Genomic DNA, 15,323 nt, shown 5'->3' with positions numbered 1-15,323 from the left:
CTGTGAAGGAGCTAGAGGTCCAAGTGTCCCTGAGACGCGTCTGTCCAAAGATTGAAGTTCTGGTACCCTCAGTGCTTAGGAGAACAATCTTGCTGCATCCTAATCTGATTCATATGGACTCTTAGGTCCTCTTGTAAATAGGTCCCCTTATAAATTTTGTTGTTCAGCCAGTCATTCATACTCGACTTTTTGAGACCCCATGGACTATAGCCCACCAGGTTCCTCTGTCCCTGGGATTTTCCAGGAAAGAATACTGGAGTGGGTTGTCATTTCCTTCTCCAGAGAATCTCTGAGACCCAGGGATCAAACCTGGTAAGGGCTTCCCTGGTAGCTCAGTTGGTAAAGAATCTGCCTGCAAGGCAGGAGACCCCAGTTCAATTCCTGGGTTGGGAAGATTTCCCTGGAAAAGGGATAGGCTACACACTCCAGTATTCTTGGGCTTCCCTGGTGGCTCAGCTGGTAAAGACTCCACCTGCAAGGCGTGACACCTGGGTTCGATCCCCTGGAGAAGGGAACGGCTCCCCACTCCAGTATTCTGGCCTGGAGAATTCCATGGATCGAACCTGGGTTTCCTGCATTGCAGGCGGAGTCTTTACCACGGAGCCACCAGGGAAGTGTTCCCTTCCCTACCACCTTATATACAATTATGGTGGCTAAAATTACTAACTTAATTTTATTACCGAGGCAGACCTCAAGAGAGATTGTGGGTTCGATTCTAGACCACAGGCCATAAAGGAATGTTGCAATATCACAACAGACACAAATGTTTTGCTTTTCCAGTGCACACAGAAGTTATATTTACAGTAGAGTGTAGTCTATTACATATGCAGTGACACGACATCTTAGAAAATGTACAGGTCTCGATTTAGAATGAATCACTTTAGGGGAGTTCCGTGGTGGTCCAGTGGCTAAGACTTCACACTCGCAGTGCAGAAGGCCCAGGTTCGATCCCTGGTCTGCTGCAACTAAGGGTTCACATGCCGCAACTAAGGCCTCGAACAGCCAAATACATAAATCATTTCAATAATAAAATATTTATTGCTAAAAAAAAAGCCACAACAATTATAATTGTAAAATCTCAGGCCGCTGACCACACAACACCACAGCAAATAAAAGTGTGATGAAAAAAAATTGAAATACCGTGAGAATTACCAAAATGTGACAGAGATGCAAAAATGAGCAAATGTTCCCAACAGATCTGCTCAATGTGAATTTGCCACAAACCTTCAGTTTATTAAAAAAAAAAAATACAGTATCTGAAAAGTGTAATAAAATGAGGTCTGCCTGTATTCCCAAGTCATAAGTCATGACTTTGATTCTGAGAGATAGTTCAGTTCAGTTCAGTCGCTCAGTCGTGTCTGACTCTTTGTGACCCCATGGACCGCAGCACGCCAGGCCTCCCTGTCCATCACCAACTCCCGGAGTTCACTCAGACTCACGTCCATCGAGTCGGTGATGCCATCCAGCCATCTCATCCTCTGTCGTCCCCTTCTCCTCCTGCCCCCAATCCCTCCCAGCATCAGAGTCTTTTCCAGTGAGTCAACCCTTTGCATGAGGTGGCCAAAGTACTGGAGTTTCAGCTTCAGCATCAGTCCTTCCAATGAACACCCAGGACTGATCTCCCTCAGAATGGACTGTTTGGATCTCCTTGCAGTCCAAGGGAGGTTAGAGGTAAGCAATGAAGACTTTTAAGATAGAGAGTTGAAATTGCAATCATTAGCTTGTATACTATTTAATAAATCTTAGATACTGTGCACTTAATTATGTGCAAATGAACAACGGAACAAGAAACTCAGAATAAGTCAAAAAATATTTGGCATTTTAAGAAATTCAGGAGTTATGAGTGATTGTGTTTTCTGATTTTTTTTTTCTTTCAGCATCCTTCTAAAGGTAACTTGTACTGCTTGTCAAAGCAATACTTATAAAAACTTACAGATTCATTTTAAAATTATGAGTGTGCAATTAAAGCAATCCATCTCATTATATGAAGGACTAGTTCAATGATGTTATTTGCTCAGCTTTAACAAATACTCCACAACTTTCCAGGACACATTAAAAAACTTTGATATTGTCTTAAATGTCCACATTTAATGTGAGAAAGACATTTCTCCTTCCAAATACCCATGGTTTACAATTCAAAACCCTAGCAACTGAGTTGGTTTTCTGGCAAACTGCACATGACTTATTTTATGTCCACAAAAGCTGATCGTAAGAACAAAAGTGAAATTCAGATACTTGCACATATTGAAAACAAACAGTCTGTAAGCACCTGGATTAACTGAACTCAGCTGAAAAACAAAAGGATCACTTTGACTAAAAACACATAATTATATGCATTTAAATCATTATGTACTTAGGTGGGTTAGAAGAAGCGGCCATAAGGTCAGAAACCTCACATGCATCAGCATACATCATACACACCGAAGGAACTAATATAACAGGGAGCAAGAGGTTTTCACATATCACATGTTCTCATGGAAAGTTTTGTCAGATAGACTGAGCAGTTTTTTTCATGAAAATTATGTTTTTTTCTTTTTTTTTTCCTATCATTTAAAATCCAAGTATCTTTCTTTACAGAATGGCTTCCTCTGAAAACCATCACTGATCACTCCAATATTCTCCAGAGATGATGTCAAAGGGAATAGATGCTAAATTTGGTTCCTCCATACTGTCCGTGGGGTTCTCAAGGCAAGAATACTGAAGTGGTTTGCCATTTCCTTCTCCTCTATGTCAGAACTCTCCTCCATGACCCATCCGTCTTGGGTGGCCCTGCACGGCATGGCTCATATTTTCATTGAGTCAGACAAGGCTGTGGTCCATGTGATCAGATTGGTTAGTTTTCTGTGACTATGATTTTCATTCTGTCTGCCCTCTGATGGAGAAGGATAAGAGGCTTATGGAAGCTTCCTGATGGGAGAGACTGATTGTGGGGGGAACTCAGTCTTGGCATCACCGACTTGATGGACATGAGTTTGAGTAAACTCTGGGAGTTGGTGATGGCCAGGGATGCCTGGGTGTTGCAGTCCATGGAGTCACAAAGAGTTGGACATGACTGAGCGACTGAACTGACTTGATTCCTCCACTTACTATGTGATATTTAAGCTTCTCCAGGGCAAGCATCTCTCTGTTCTATCCACAGCAACTAGAGCAAGATGTGGAATAGAGTTCAAGAAAAATGTACTGAATGGACAGATAACTGCGGTTGTCCAATAGTCATTTCTGCAGTTATGGACACATTCCACATCAATGTTGTCCACGATGGTACCAGGACGGTTTTCACAGAACAATAACAGATGCTTTAAAGATTTGTATGAATACAAAAAAAGACCCCAAATAGCCAAAGCAATCTTGAGAACAAAAAAAAAAAGGAGCTGGAGGAATAGGGTTTCCCGACTTCAGACTATACTATACAGTTACAGCCATCAAGACAATATGGTACTGGCAGACAAACACAAACATAGACCAATGGCTCGGAATAGAAAGCCCTGAGGATAACCCGTGAGTCTACAGTTACTTAACCTATCACAATGGAAGCAAGAATGTGCAATGGAGAATCGAGTCTCTTCAACAAGTGGTGCTGGGGAAACTGGACAGCTACACATAAGCAAAATTAGAACAGTTCCCAACACATACACAGAAATAAACTAAAAAGTGGGTTAAAGACCCAAATGTCAGATCGGAGACTATAAAACTCCTAGAGGAAAACATAGGCAGGATCGTCTTTGAGATAAGTCACAGCAATATTTTCTGGATCCATCTCCTAGAGTAATGGAAATAAAACCCAAAATAAACACATTGGACCCCTAACTAAGCTTAAAAGCTTTTCAACAGCAAAGGAAACCATCAGCAAAGTGAAAGGACAACCTACTGAATGGGAGGGAAGGTTTTCAAATGATACGACTGATGAGGAGGTTGTGTGGGTGGGTGTTAGCCGCTCAGTCGTATCTGATTCCTTGTGACCCCATAAGACTGTAGCCTGCCACGGTCCTCTGTGCTTGGAATTCTCCAGGCAAGAATACTGGAGTGGGTTGCCATTCGCTTCTGCAGGGGGTCTTCCCGACCCAGGGATCGAACCCAGGTGTCCTGCAGTATAGGTGGATCTGAGCCACCATCTCAGATCTGAGCCACCAGGTTAATAGCCTACATATATAAACAGCTCATTCAACTCAACATTGAAAAAAAAAAAAAGCAATCAGATTAAAAAATGGAATGAAGAACATTTTCCAAAGAGGAACTGAAGATCACCAACAGGCATATGGAAAGATGCGTTCATTAGGTAAATGCAAATCAAGACTACAACAAGGTATCTATGGAAAAGAAAGTGAAAGTGAAGTTGCTCAGTCGTGTCCGACTCTTTGCGACCCCATGGACTGTAGCCTATCAGGTTCCTCTGTCCATGAGATTTTCCAGGCAAGAGTACTGGAGTGGGTTGCCATTTCCTCCTCCAGGGGATCTTCCCCACCCAGGGGATCGAACCAGGGTCTCCCGCATTGCAGGCAGAGGCTTTTACTGTCTGAGCCACCAGGGAAGTCCGTCTGTGGAAAATTGTTTCTAAAAATAGAACTTGCACATGACCCAGCAGTTTCATTCCGGATTATATATCCAAAAAAAAAGAAAGAAAGAAAACCACTAGCTTGAAAAGGTACGTGTACCCCGATGTTTACAAGTAGCACTGTTTGGAAGAGCCAAGATATGGAAGCCAGCTAGATATCCATTGACTGATGAACAGATAAGGAAGATGTGGTACATATATACAATGGGATACTACCCAGTCATAAAAAGGATGAAAGCTTGCCATTTGCAGCCCTGTGAATGGACTTGGAGGGCATTAGGCTAAGTGGCATCAGACAGGGAAAGAAAAGTACCGTATGATATCACTTACAGTCTAGGTTCGATACAGGATACAAGATGCTTGGGGCTGGTGCACTGGGATGACCCAGGGAGATGATATGGGAAGGGTGATGGGAGGGGGGGTTCAGGGTTGGGAACTCATGTACACCTGTGATGGATTTATGTCAATGTATGGCAAAACCAATACAGTATTGTAAAGTAAAAAAATAAAATTAAAAAAAAAGAAAACATATAACAAATCAGTGAACATACCAAAAAAAAAAAAAAAAGAAGAAGAAGAAGCAGACTCACATATACAGAGGACAAACAAGTGATTACCAGTGGGGTGATGAAAGGAGGAGGGATAAGGGATTAAAAGGATATATGGGTAAGGGATTAAAAGGTACAAGCTGTTAGGTGTAAAATATGCTACAAGGATGTAATGTAGAAGGCGGAGAATATAGCCAATATTTGATAATAACTATGAATGGAGTATAACCTTTAAACATTCTCAGTCACTAAATTGTACACCTGCAACTTATGCAATATTGAACAGCGACTATGAAAGTGAAAATGAAAGTTGCTCAGTCGTGTCTGACTCTCTGTGACCCCAGGGACTATACAGCCGCGGAATTCTGGAGGCCAGAATACTGCAGTGGGTAGCTGTTCCCTTCTCCAGGGGATCTTCCCAACCCAGGGATCGAACCCTAGTCTCCCCCATTGCAGGCCGTTTCTTTACCAGCTGAGCCACCAGGGTAGCCCAACTGAACAGCAACTATAACTCAATTAAAACTAAAAATAAAAACAGTTCTAGTCATTAAAAGCCAATACGGTAGTGACTAGTCACATCCGGCGATTGAGTCCTTTAAACGTGAGAGATATAAGGGATGAACCGTGCTTTAATCTAAGTAAACGGAACTTAATTGACCGCTTGCAATTGCTGGTGACCGTGATGTCCAGGGCAGAGCTAGTTTACACTTGGTATTTTTAACACAAGAATGAAGTTTTCATCTTCATTTCCAGCAACTAGTCTATGTACATTCAGTTCTCTCATTAAACACTCTTGCCAGAAAAAGCTAAGGACAACCAAGATTTTACTTTAATACTATTCATTAACCCTGTTTGTTGTTCACTGAGTCCCTAAGCCCCATCCAACTCTTTGGACTCCATGGACTGTAGCCCACCAGGCTCCTCTGTCCATGGAATTCTCCAGGCAAGAATACTGGAGTGGGTGGTCATTTCCTTCTCCAGGGGGTCTTCCTGACCCGGGGACTGAACCCGCATCTCCAACACAGCACGTGGATTCTTTCTCATCTAAGCCACCAGGGGAATTCTGTTTGTTACCATACAGAAATTCTGATGAATCCATGTTTCATTGGTGACATGTTTATATTGCCATAGTTGCAAAGATCATCCCACTCTAAGATCACGAATTCTCCCACCCTTCCTTCTGGTACGTTCTGCAGTTTCACTGTTTTATGTTTAAATCACAGAATCCAGTTGGAATTTATCCTCATCTACGTGTTAGTTGGGAGAAGGCAATAGCACCCCACTCCAGTACTCTTGCCTGGAAAATCCCATGGATGGAGGAGCCTGGTGGGCTGCAGTCCATGGGGTCGCTGAGGGTCAGACACGGCTGAGTGACTTCACTTTCACTTTTCCTTTTCATGCACTGGAGAAGGAAACGGCAACTCACTCCAGTGTTCTTGCCTGGAGAATCCCAGGGATTGGGGAGCCTGGTGGGCTGCCGTCTATGGGGTTGCACAGAGTCGGACACGACGGAGGCGACTTAGCAGCAGCAGCAATGTGTTAGTTGTGTGACGTAGGTCATTTTCAGTTTTTCCATGTGGCTATTGAAACATCCCGATACATTTTTCAAATTTATCTGTTTCCATGGATTTGCTAGCCGTTGGCATCCAAAATTCCTGAAGGCGCTTTGGCTTCTATCCGAAGTCTCAGATCTGATCCATTGGCCTGTGTGTGTGTCTTTTTGACAGTGTCGTGTTTTATTATTGAGACTATGATATACTGGAATACTACTTTGAAGGCTTTCAATCATTCTCTTTTCTCTTATGTTTCAAAAGTTTTTCTAGCTGTTCTTTGTTCATGTTTTGCCATATGTTCTTCTAATTGGCTCTGCTTCTTTAGACGAAAGTCATTTATTTTTATACATGATTTTGAATCCCACATTGAATTCCCAAATGGCAAGCAAGGAAGACAACATTGGCATTCGTCTCACAAGCACAGGGCTAAATTCCTCACTCCCCGAGCAGCTCCTAGAAAGTCATCATTACAAGAGCCACAAGCGCTAGCTGGTCAAGGATGTGAACTGACAGTTCATAGAATAAAAAAGGAAGTAAGATGGATTTTGAACAAGAGGAGGGATACTCGCTACAATAATACAGTTATTAACCAAGCAATTACAAGTACAGGGAGATTCTGTTTTTTTTAAAAAGTGATTTGTTTATTTCAATTGCAGGATAATTGCTTTGCAATATTGTAATGGTTTTTTGCCATACATCAACATGAATCGTCCATATGTATATGTGTCCCCCTCCCCCATTCTGAACCCTCTCCCACCACCCTTCCCATGCCATCCCTGTAGGTTATCCCAGAGCACGGGCTTTGGACGCCCTGCTTCACGCATAGAACTTGCATTGGTCATCTAATTCCGTTTTTATCCTCTTACATGGAGAGGAGAGGGAGATGGGTGAAGAGAAGGGGAGACAGCAAATATGGCTTCAGAAACATTATGGCCAACCCAGACAGCATATTTAAAAGCAGAGACATTACTTTGCCAACAAAGGCCTGTCTAGTCAAGGCTATGGTTTTTCCAGTAGTCATGCGTGGATGTGAGAGCTGGATCATAAAGAAAGCTGAGCTCTGAAGAATTGATGCTTTTGAACTGTGGTGTTGGAGAAGACTCTTGAGAGTCCCTTGGATTGCAAGGAGATCCAACCAGTCCACCCTAAAGGAGATCAGTCCTGAATATTCATTGGAAGGACTGATGCTGAAGCTGAAACCCTAGTACTTTGGCCACCTGATGTGAAGAGCTGACTCATTGGAAAAGACCCTGATGCTGGGAGGGATTGGGGGCAGGAGGAGAAGGGGACGACAGAGGATGAGATGGCTGGATGGCATCACGGACTCGATGTACATGAATTTGAGTGAACTCTGGGAGTTGGTGATGGACAGGGAGGCTTGGCGTGCTACAGTCCATGGGGTCGCCAGGAGTTGGAAACGACTGAGGCCCTGAACTGAACTGAGAGTCATTCTGATGGATCCCTCAGTCCCTTCTAGCCTTAATCCAGGGGGAGGGCTGTCTTTCTCATTTTACCAGCACCCAACTTTTCAGTGGAAAATGCAAGATAAAAAGCTAAACACACAAAGCAAGAAGCATATTCCAGGTGCAGTGACAAGTGCCTGGAGGCTGGCTTTGCAGCTACAGAAACTTCCACCCCTTTAAGTTGCAATTTCTGGGCAAGGACAACCTACTTAGATGACTTTTTCAGGGACGTGCCCCACATTCCTCTCTCTTGATGCTGTGATGAGAAAGAGAAACAAGCATGCTCTATATAGGAAACCTGGATATTTTCTTAGCCACTTAGCACTTTGAAGATGATGGTGAGTGTTTTCTTGCCTCATTTCTCCCAGTGCATGGAGCTCACAGGATCGGCTGAAGTATGGCAATAGAGAGGGGAGACCACATTGGAAGCAAGGAGACCGTGTAGAACTGCGTCACCATTGGGTAGAGAAGCTGAGTTCTTGGGAAAGGGTAGCAAGATGATTAACAAAAGAAGACTCTTTCTTTGCCCACCCAGAGGTTTAAACAAATAGGAATGACAGCAATGATAAAAATCAGTAAGGAAAGAAGAGAGTGAAAAAGCTGGCTTAAAACTCAACATTCAGACAGCTAACATCATGGCATGCTGTACCATCACTTTGTGGCAAATAGAAGGGGGAAAAGTGAAAGCAGTGGCAGATTTTATTTTCCTGGGTTCCCAAATCATTGTGGATGATGAGTGCAGCCGTGAAATTAAAAAATGCTTGCTCCTTGGGAAAAAAAAGCTATGCCAAACCTATAACGCACATTAAAAAGCAGAGACATCACTTTGTTGACAAAGGTGCATATAGTCAAGGTATGGTTTTTCTAGCAATTATGTAGGGATGTGAGAGTTGGACCGTAGGAAGGCTGAGCACTGAAGAACTGATGCTTTTGAACTGTAGTGTTGGAGAAGACTCTTGAGAGTCCCTTGGACTGCAAGGAGATCCAACCAGTCCATCCTAAAGGAGATTCACTCCTGAGTGTTCATTGGAAGGACTAATGCTGAAGCTGAAGCTCCAGTACTTTGGCCACCTTATACAAAGAGCCGACTTATTAGGAAAGACCCTGACGCTGGGAAAAGTTGAAGGCAGAAGGAGAAACGGGTGACAGAGGATGAGATGGTTGGATGGCGTCACGGACATGATGGACATGAGTTAGAACAAACTCTGGGGTATACTAAACAACAGAGGAGCCTGGCGTGCTGCAGTCCACGAGGCTGCAGAGTTGGACAGGAAGTGAAGTGAAGTGACGTCGCTCACTCGTGCCCGACTCTGCGACCCCATGGACCCTAGGCTTCTCCGACCATGGGACTTTCTAGGCAAGAGAGTACTGGAGTGGGTTGCCATTTCCTTCTTCAAGTTGGACATGACTTGCCGAGTAAACAACAACAGAAGATAAAGGTGTGTAATCATGATACCCCCACAATCTCACGGGGTTTGACCCAGGCTTTGTTATGATGTAAAACACAGACTCAAGTGTCAGAAACAAGTTCTTGAGACCCATACCATCCAGTATGGTGGCCACTCATCACACTAGGCTGGGAAGCACTCAAAATATGGTGAGTCTGAACTAAAGTGGGTTGTAAAGACCATATGCACAGTGATTTCAAATTATGCAAAATATCAGCTCAATATACTTAAAATATTGATTACCTAAGGGGAGATGGTAATACTTTGAGTACACTGGGTTAAATAAAGTATGCTATCAAAATCAATGTCACCTATTTTACATACATATATCTAGTATGGCTGCTAGAAAATTCTAAACTACACATGTGAATTGTATGACCTTTCCACTGAGCAAATATTGTATGACATCACTTATATGAAGAATCAAAAAAAATGACATAATGAACATATGGCTGGATGGCATCACGGACTCGATGGACTTGAGTCTGAGTGAACTCCGAGAGATGGTGATGAACAGGGAGGCCTGGCGTCCTGCGATTCATGGGGTCACAAAGAGTCGGACACGACTGAGCGACTGAACTGAATGAACATATTTACAAAACAGATACAAACTCACAGACGTAGAGAGCAAATTTATGGTTCCCAGTGGGGAAGGATGGCAGGAAGGGATAGTCAGGGAGTTTGGGATGGTCATGGACACACTGCTGTATTTAACATGGAGAGCCAGCAACGACCTGCTGGACAGCACAGGGAACTCTGCTCAATACTCTGTAATAACCTTATGGTCACCAGGGGGAAGGATGGGGGAAGGGATAGTTAGGGAGTTTGGGATGGACATGAACACACTGCTGTATTTAACATGGAGAGCCAGCAAGGACCTGCTGGACAGCACAGGGAACTCTGCTCAATACTCTGTAATAACCTTATGGTTCCCAGGCGGAAGGGATAGTTAGGGAGTTTGGGATGGTCATGGACACACAGCTGTATTTAACATGGAGAACCAGCAAGGACCTACTGTGTAGCATACGGAAGTCTGCTCAGTGTTATATAACAACCTAAATGGGGAAAGAATTAGGAACAGAATAGATACACGTGTACTTATAACTGAATCACTTTTCTGTACATCTGACACACAGCATTGTTAATTACCTATATGCCAATATAAAATAAAAAGTTAAACTAAATTTAAAATAATCAGTCCCCTATCTTATCTGTTCACTTCCGTACAGCTACTAGAAAATTTAATATCACACACGTGCCCTGTACTACATGACCATTGGACAGCACTGTTCAACAGGACCCACATTGATGAGTGTGCTTCTCCCTTCAGCTTGCTTAGTCTTGGCTTTGCCCCAGCAGTCAACTGTGTGCCTCATTTGGGGCAGGAACATAGTCTGGGACCCCTTGGGGGACTTTATTCCCTGAGTGCCTCCTCTTCAGTGGACTCCCTGTTCACCTTTTGGCTCTTAAAACCCTGTGTTTGTCCTCTTCATAACAAAAGCATTCTTCTGCATTCACCAAATTTATACTTCTTTACTGAATCATGTACTATTTCCCCCTTTCTGCATAAAACATCTCCCTTGTACTGAATACTCAGTCTCCAGCATGCTTTCACCATCTACAGGACTGTATCATCTTAGGAATGGCAGAACAGGTGTTCTAACATCTCTCCATCTCTTTTCTCAGTTAAGAAGACTTGGCTCTCAAGACAGACTGGTGCCCCCAGAAAAAAATTCCTCCTAAAGCTTTTTTTTTTAATTCCTGTTTGAGAAAGATTTGCTCATTACTGTGTGACATGTTGCCAGCTTTCCACTTTTTATCAAAATTGGCCTCAGTCCAATGAGATCTTTCTGTAAATAAAATTTTCTCCAAAACACAGCCGACAGTGATTTACCATTTTGGCAGAACTGTCATGGACTCATTCAAGGAGACTTTAGAAAACATTTTTTTTTTTAACTTCTGGTAAACCTAGAAATGGTGGGAAATGATAGGTTTTGACATTTCAGCATCTGTATACATGCAATCTGAACCTCTACTTGGCCAGACATGACTGATAGAAGTGTTTTCATCTCCTGTTGAAATGTAGATCTTAATTTAAATATTCCATCCGGAAGTCACCTGCCTGAGGTTGAACATCAATGTGAGACTTTGCTTTGTAAGTGCTCGTCTTTCAAACACAATTAGCTGGAACGCCACAGGGTAGCAGTCTGAGTAAGCAGTCAGCTGCACGTGGTGTCAGCGCAGACATCCTAAAACTTTCTCAATCACGGCTACAATCACAACACCACAAGGCTCCTCCGTGTATGATGTCTTTGTCAGCTTGGACTGCCACTAAAAAGAGGGAGGGGGGAGGTTAAGCCACAGATGCTTATCCTCTTATTTGGAGAATGCAAGTTTAAGATCGTAGCATGGGCAGGTTTAGCTCCTGGTGAGTCTCTCTTCTTGGATTGCACAGCTGTGAACTCACTGTGTCCTCATGAGGAAGAAAGAGAAACCACTCTGGTGTCTTCCTCTTCTCATAAGGACACTAATCCTATCCTGGGGACCCCGCCCTCATGACCGCATCTAAACCTAATTAAAACCCAGACGTCCCAGCTCTAAATACTATTGATTGGTGATTAAGACTTCAACATAAGAATCTCGGGGAGGGAGACAAAAACATTCACTCCACAGAACCAGGAAAAGTGAGTGAAGACGAGCATTTCTAGCTTTATATTATTTGTTCAGTGAGTCTGAATAATGCTCGCTTCCAAAATGGGCACGTGCTTTTCCCCAGAATCTGAAAATCCATCTCCTTACATAAGAAAAGGGACTCTGGAGATGTGATTAAGCTAACAATCTCAGGATGGGGAAATTTTCCTCGAGCATGTGGGTGGGTCTTTATAAACAGGACTCATGGGGGTCAGAAAAAGAGATGTGATGACTGCAATGATTCAGGGCCGTGAGCTGAGCAATGCCAGTGCATAAAAAAAATACCAAAAGTAATTGTTGCTGTTCAGTCGCTCAGTCATGTCCAACTCTTTGCGACCCCATGGACTGCAATCACACCCGGCTTCCCTGTCCTTCACTATGTCCCGGAGTTTGCTCAAACTCATGTCCACTGAGTCGATGGTGCCATCCAAGCATCTCATTACCAAAAGTAATAGGCTGTGTAAGGTATTTTAAAGTAAAGGTGTAAACCAGGGATGGAGTGCTCGTTATGGGTAGAACAGGTGGGAAGCACAGAGTAAAAGCAGAAATAAGAAAAGAAAGGAGAGGACTTCCCTGGCGGGACAGAGGATGAGACCCTGCCTGCCGATTCTGCAGACACGGGTTCAATCCCCAGTCTGGAGAGATTCCACGTGCAGTAGAGCAACGAAGTCCACATGTGACAACTACTGAAGCCCGCTTACCCTAGAACCTGTGCTCTTCCACAGGAAAAGCCACCACCTCGAGATGCCTGCACACCACAACGAAGGGGAGGCCTTGCTCATCGCAGCTAGAGAAAGCCCACGTGGAGCCACGAAGGCCCAGCACAGCCAGAAATAAATCAATACTTTAAAAAAAAAAAAGAAAGAAAGGAGAAATTTGTTTTAGGAAAATTGACTGTCCAGATGGACAGAGGGGAAAGAGCAAATAGAAAGATGATTGTGTTGAAAGAAATCTGGAGACAAGATGTGGCATTGATGATGGCAGGTCCTGAAGTATCAGTTCAGCGTGCACTGAAGGTAAGCATGCATGCCAGGTCACTTCAGTCGTGTCTGTCTCTTTGTGACCCCAGGGACTGTAGCCCCCGCCCCCAGGGCTCCTCTGTCCATGGGGACTCTCCAGGCAAAGACACTGGAGTGGGTTGCCATGCCCTTCTCCAGGGCATCTTCCCAAGCCAGAGATCCAACCCGTGTCTCTTACGTCTCCGGTGTTGGTAGGTGGGTTCTTTACCAGCAGCGCCACCTGGGAAGCCCAGATTAAAAATAAGTGAAAGTGAGTTTACTGAAAGATAAGCTCAGTTTGTCCGATTCTTTGGGACCCCAGGGACTATACAGTTCATGGGATTCTCCAGGCCAGAATACTGGAGTGGGTAGCCATTCTGTTCTCCAGGGGATCTTCCCAACTCAGGGATTGAACCCAGGTTGCAGGAGGACTCTTTACCAGCTGAGCCACAAGGGAAGCCCAAGAATCCTGGAGTGGGTAACCTATCCCTTCTCCAGCGGATGTTCCAGACCCAGGAATCAAACCAGGGTCTCCTGCGTTGAAGTCGGATTCTTTACCAACTGAGCTATTAAGAAAGCCGTGCACAATAAATGCAATATGCTTCAATCACCCGGAAACCAACCCCCACTCCTCACCACGCCTGTTCTGTGGAAAAACTATCTTTCACCAAATCGGTCCCTGGGCACCAAAAAGGTTGGGGACAGCTGACCTAGTGTATAACTGCACTTATTGTAAGGTTCTGGGTATCTCGGCATATAATTGGGACATGCAGAAATGCAGTTCACACGGCAGAGAACCATTACTACTACGTTCCAAATCTGGTAGCAAGCATTCACCAGCACTGACGTGCCTGAGATCTGCAGCTTCTTTGATGCCAGGGAGTACTTGGCGCCTGCCATCAGCCACATGAAGAGGAAGCAGGGGTGTGCAGACGCTGACAGCCTTATAGCAGTCTCCTAAAATTAGAGCCACGCTCCAGGCAAGAGACAGAACATTCTCGCCTTAGAGTAAATACAGCTCAGGCTTCCCTGCACAGACCAGGGTATGCGTGAAAACAAGCAGGCTTTGGACACTCAGACCTTTTTATCCTTGAGGGCAAAATCTGATCTCAAGATTAGCATTTATATGTGTTTGGAAAAAGGGAAAAATAAGTAAATAAATCCATGTTTCTATTAGCTCAAAGGTGTTGTGAAAGTGAAAGTCACTCAGTCGTGTCTGACTCTTTGCGACCCCATGGATTGGTCCATGGGATTCTCCAGGCCAGAATACTGGAGTGGGTAGCCTTTCCCTTCTCCAGGGGGATCTTCCCAACCCAGGGACTGAACCCAGGTATCCTGCATTTCGGGTGGATTTTCTAGCAGCTGAGCCACCAGGGAAGCCCCAAAAGTGTTTTTGGTTGACTTTTTAAAAAACCTTTCAGGAACCTCTCTGGTGGTCCAGTGATTAAGATTTGGCCTTCCACTGCAGAGGGTGTGGCTTGGGTCCCTGGATGGGCAGAAAAGAGTCCACATGCCTTGAGGCCAAAAAAATCAAAATAGACAACAGAAAGCACATTGCAAGAAATTCAATAAAGACTTTAAAAATGGTCCACATTAAAAAAATTTAAAAAAAATAAAAACTATGTCTTCAGAAGGAGGTCATTGATGTAATAACAAATAACAAAACAAACAGCTTGGTTGAGTTAAGAGCATGGAAAATGGTGGCTTTAAGAAATTACCATGTAGGGTTGGAGACAATGGGTTCTGATGGCTGACTAGCATTGGGACCTGAATGCCATAGCCAGAAACATGAATTTTTTTTTCAACTTTAGAAATGATTTCTTTCCCTCCCACGCACGTACGATTCTTTGTATTCTGTGCTGAAGATTAAGAACTAAACGTTTTACTTTTATGTCCCTCCCATGGGGTACTTTTAAATTAACTTGGTTTCCAACTATTATATTTATTTTAATCCTCTGAGTTTGTTTTTCTCCAACCATAAAGCCTACAGCTTACCAACATACTGTCAGATGCTGCTGAATGCTCAGAAGATGGAGGCATTATCTTACTCAGCAAATGGATTTGCTCGTG

At 43.7% G+C, this 15,323-nt stretch overlaps 1 long non-coding RNA gene across 1 annotated transcript; it reads left to right on the top strand.

Annotated features, from left to right (window-relative positions):
* The first annotated feature begins 372 nt into the window (after positions 1 to 372).
* LOC120882380 lies at positions 373 to 12,994 on the top strand. Its single transcript, XR_005725487.1, has 3 exons — positions 373 to 385; positions 1,567 to 1,573; positions 12,897 to 12,994. It is a non-coding gene; the product is annotated as an uncharacterized LOC120882380 (long non-coding RNA).
* The last annotated feature ends 2,329 nt before the right edge of the window (positions 12,995 to 15,323 follow it).

The sequence above is a fragment of the Oryx dammah genome, unplaced genomic scaffold, assembly GCF_014754425.2.
Source record: "Oryx dammah isolate SB20612 unplaced genomic scaffold, SCBI_Odam_1.1 HiC_scaffold_23, whole genome shotgun sequence".
Taxonomy (NCBI): domain Eukaryota; kingdom Metazoa; phylum Chordata; class Mammalia; order Artiodactyla; family Bovidae; genus Oryx; species Oryx dammah.
The sequence above is the reverse complement of the archived record's forward strand: the minus strand, read 5'-3'. Positions and strand labels throughout refer to the sequence as shown.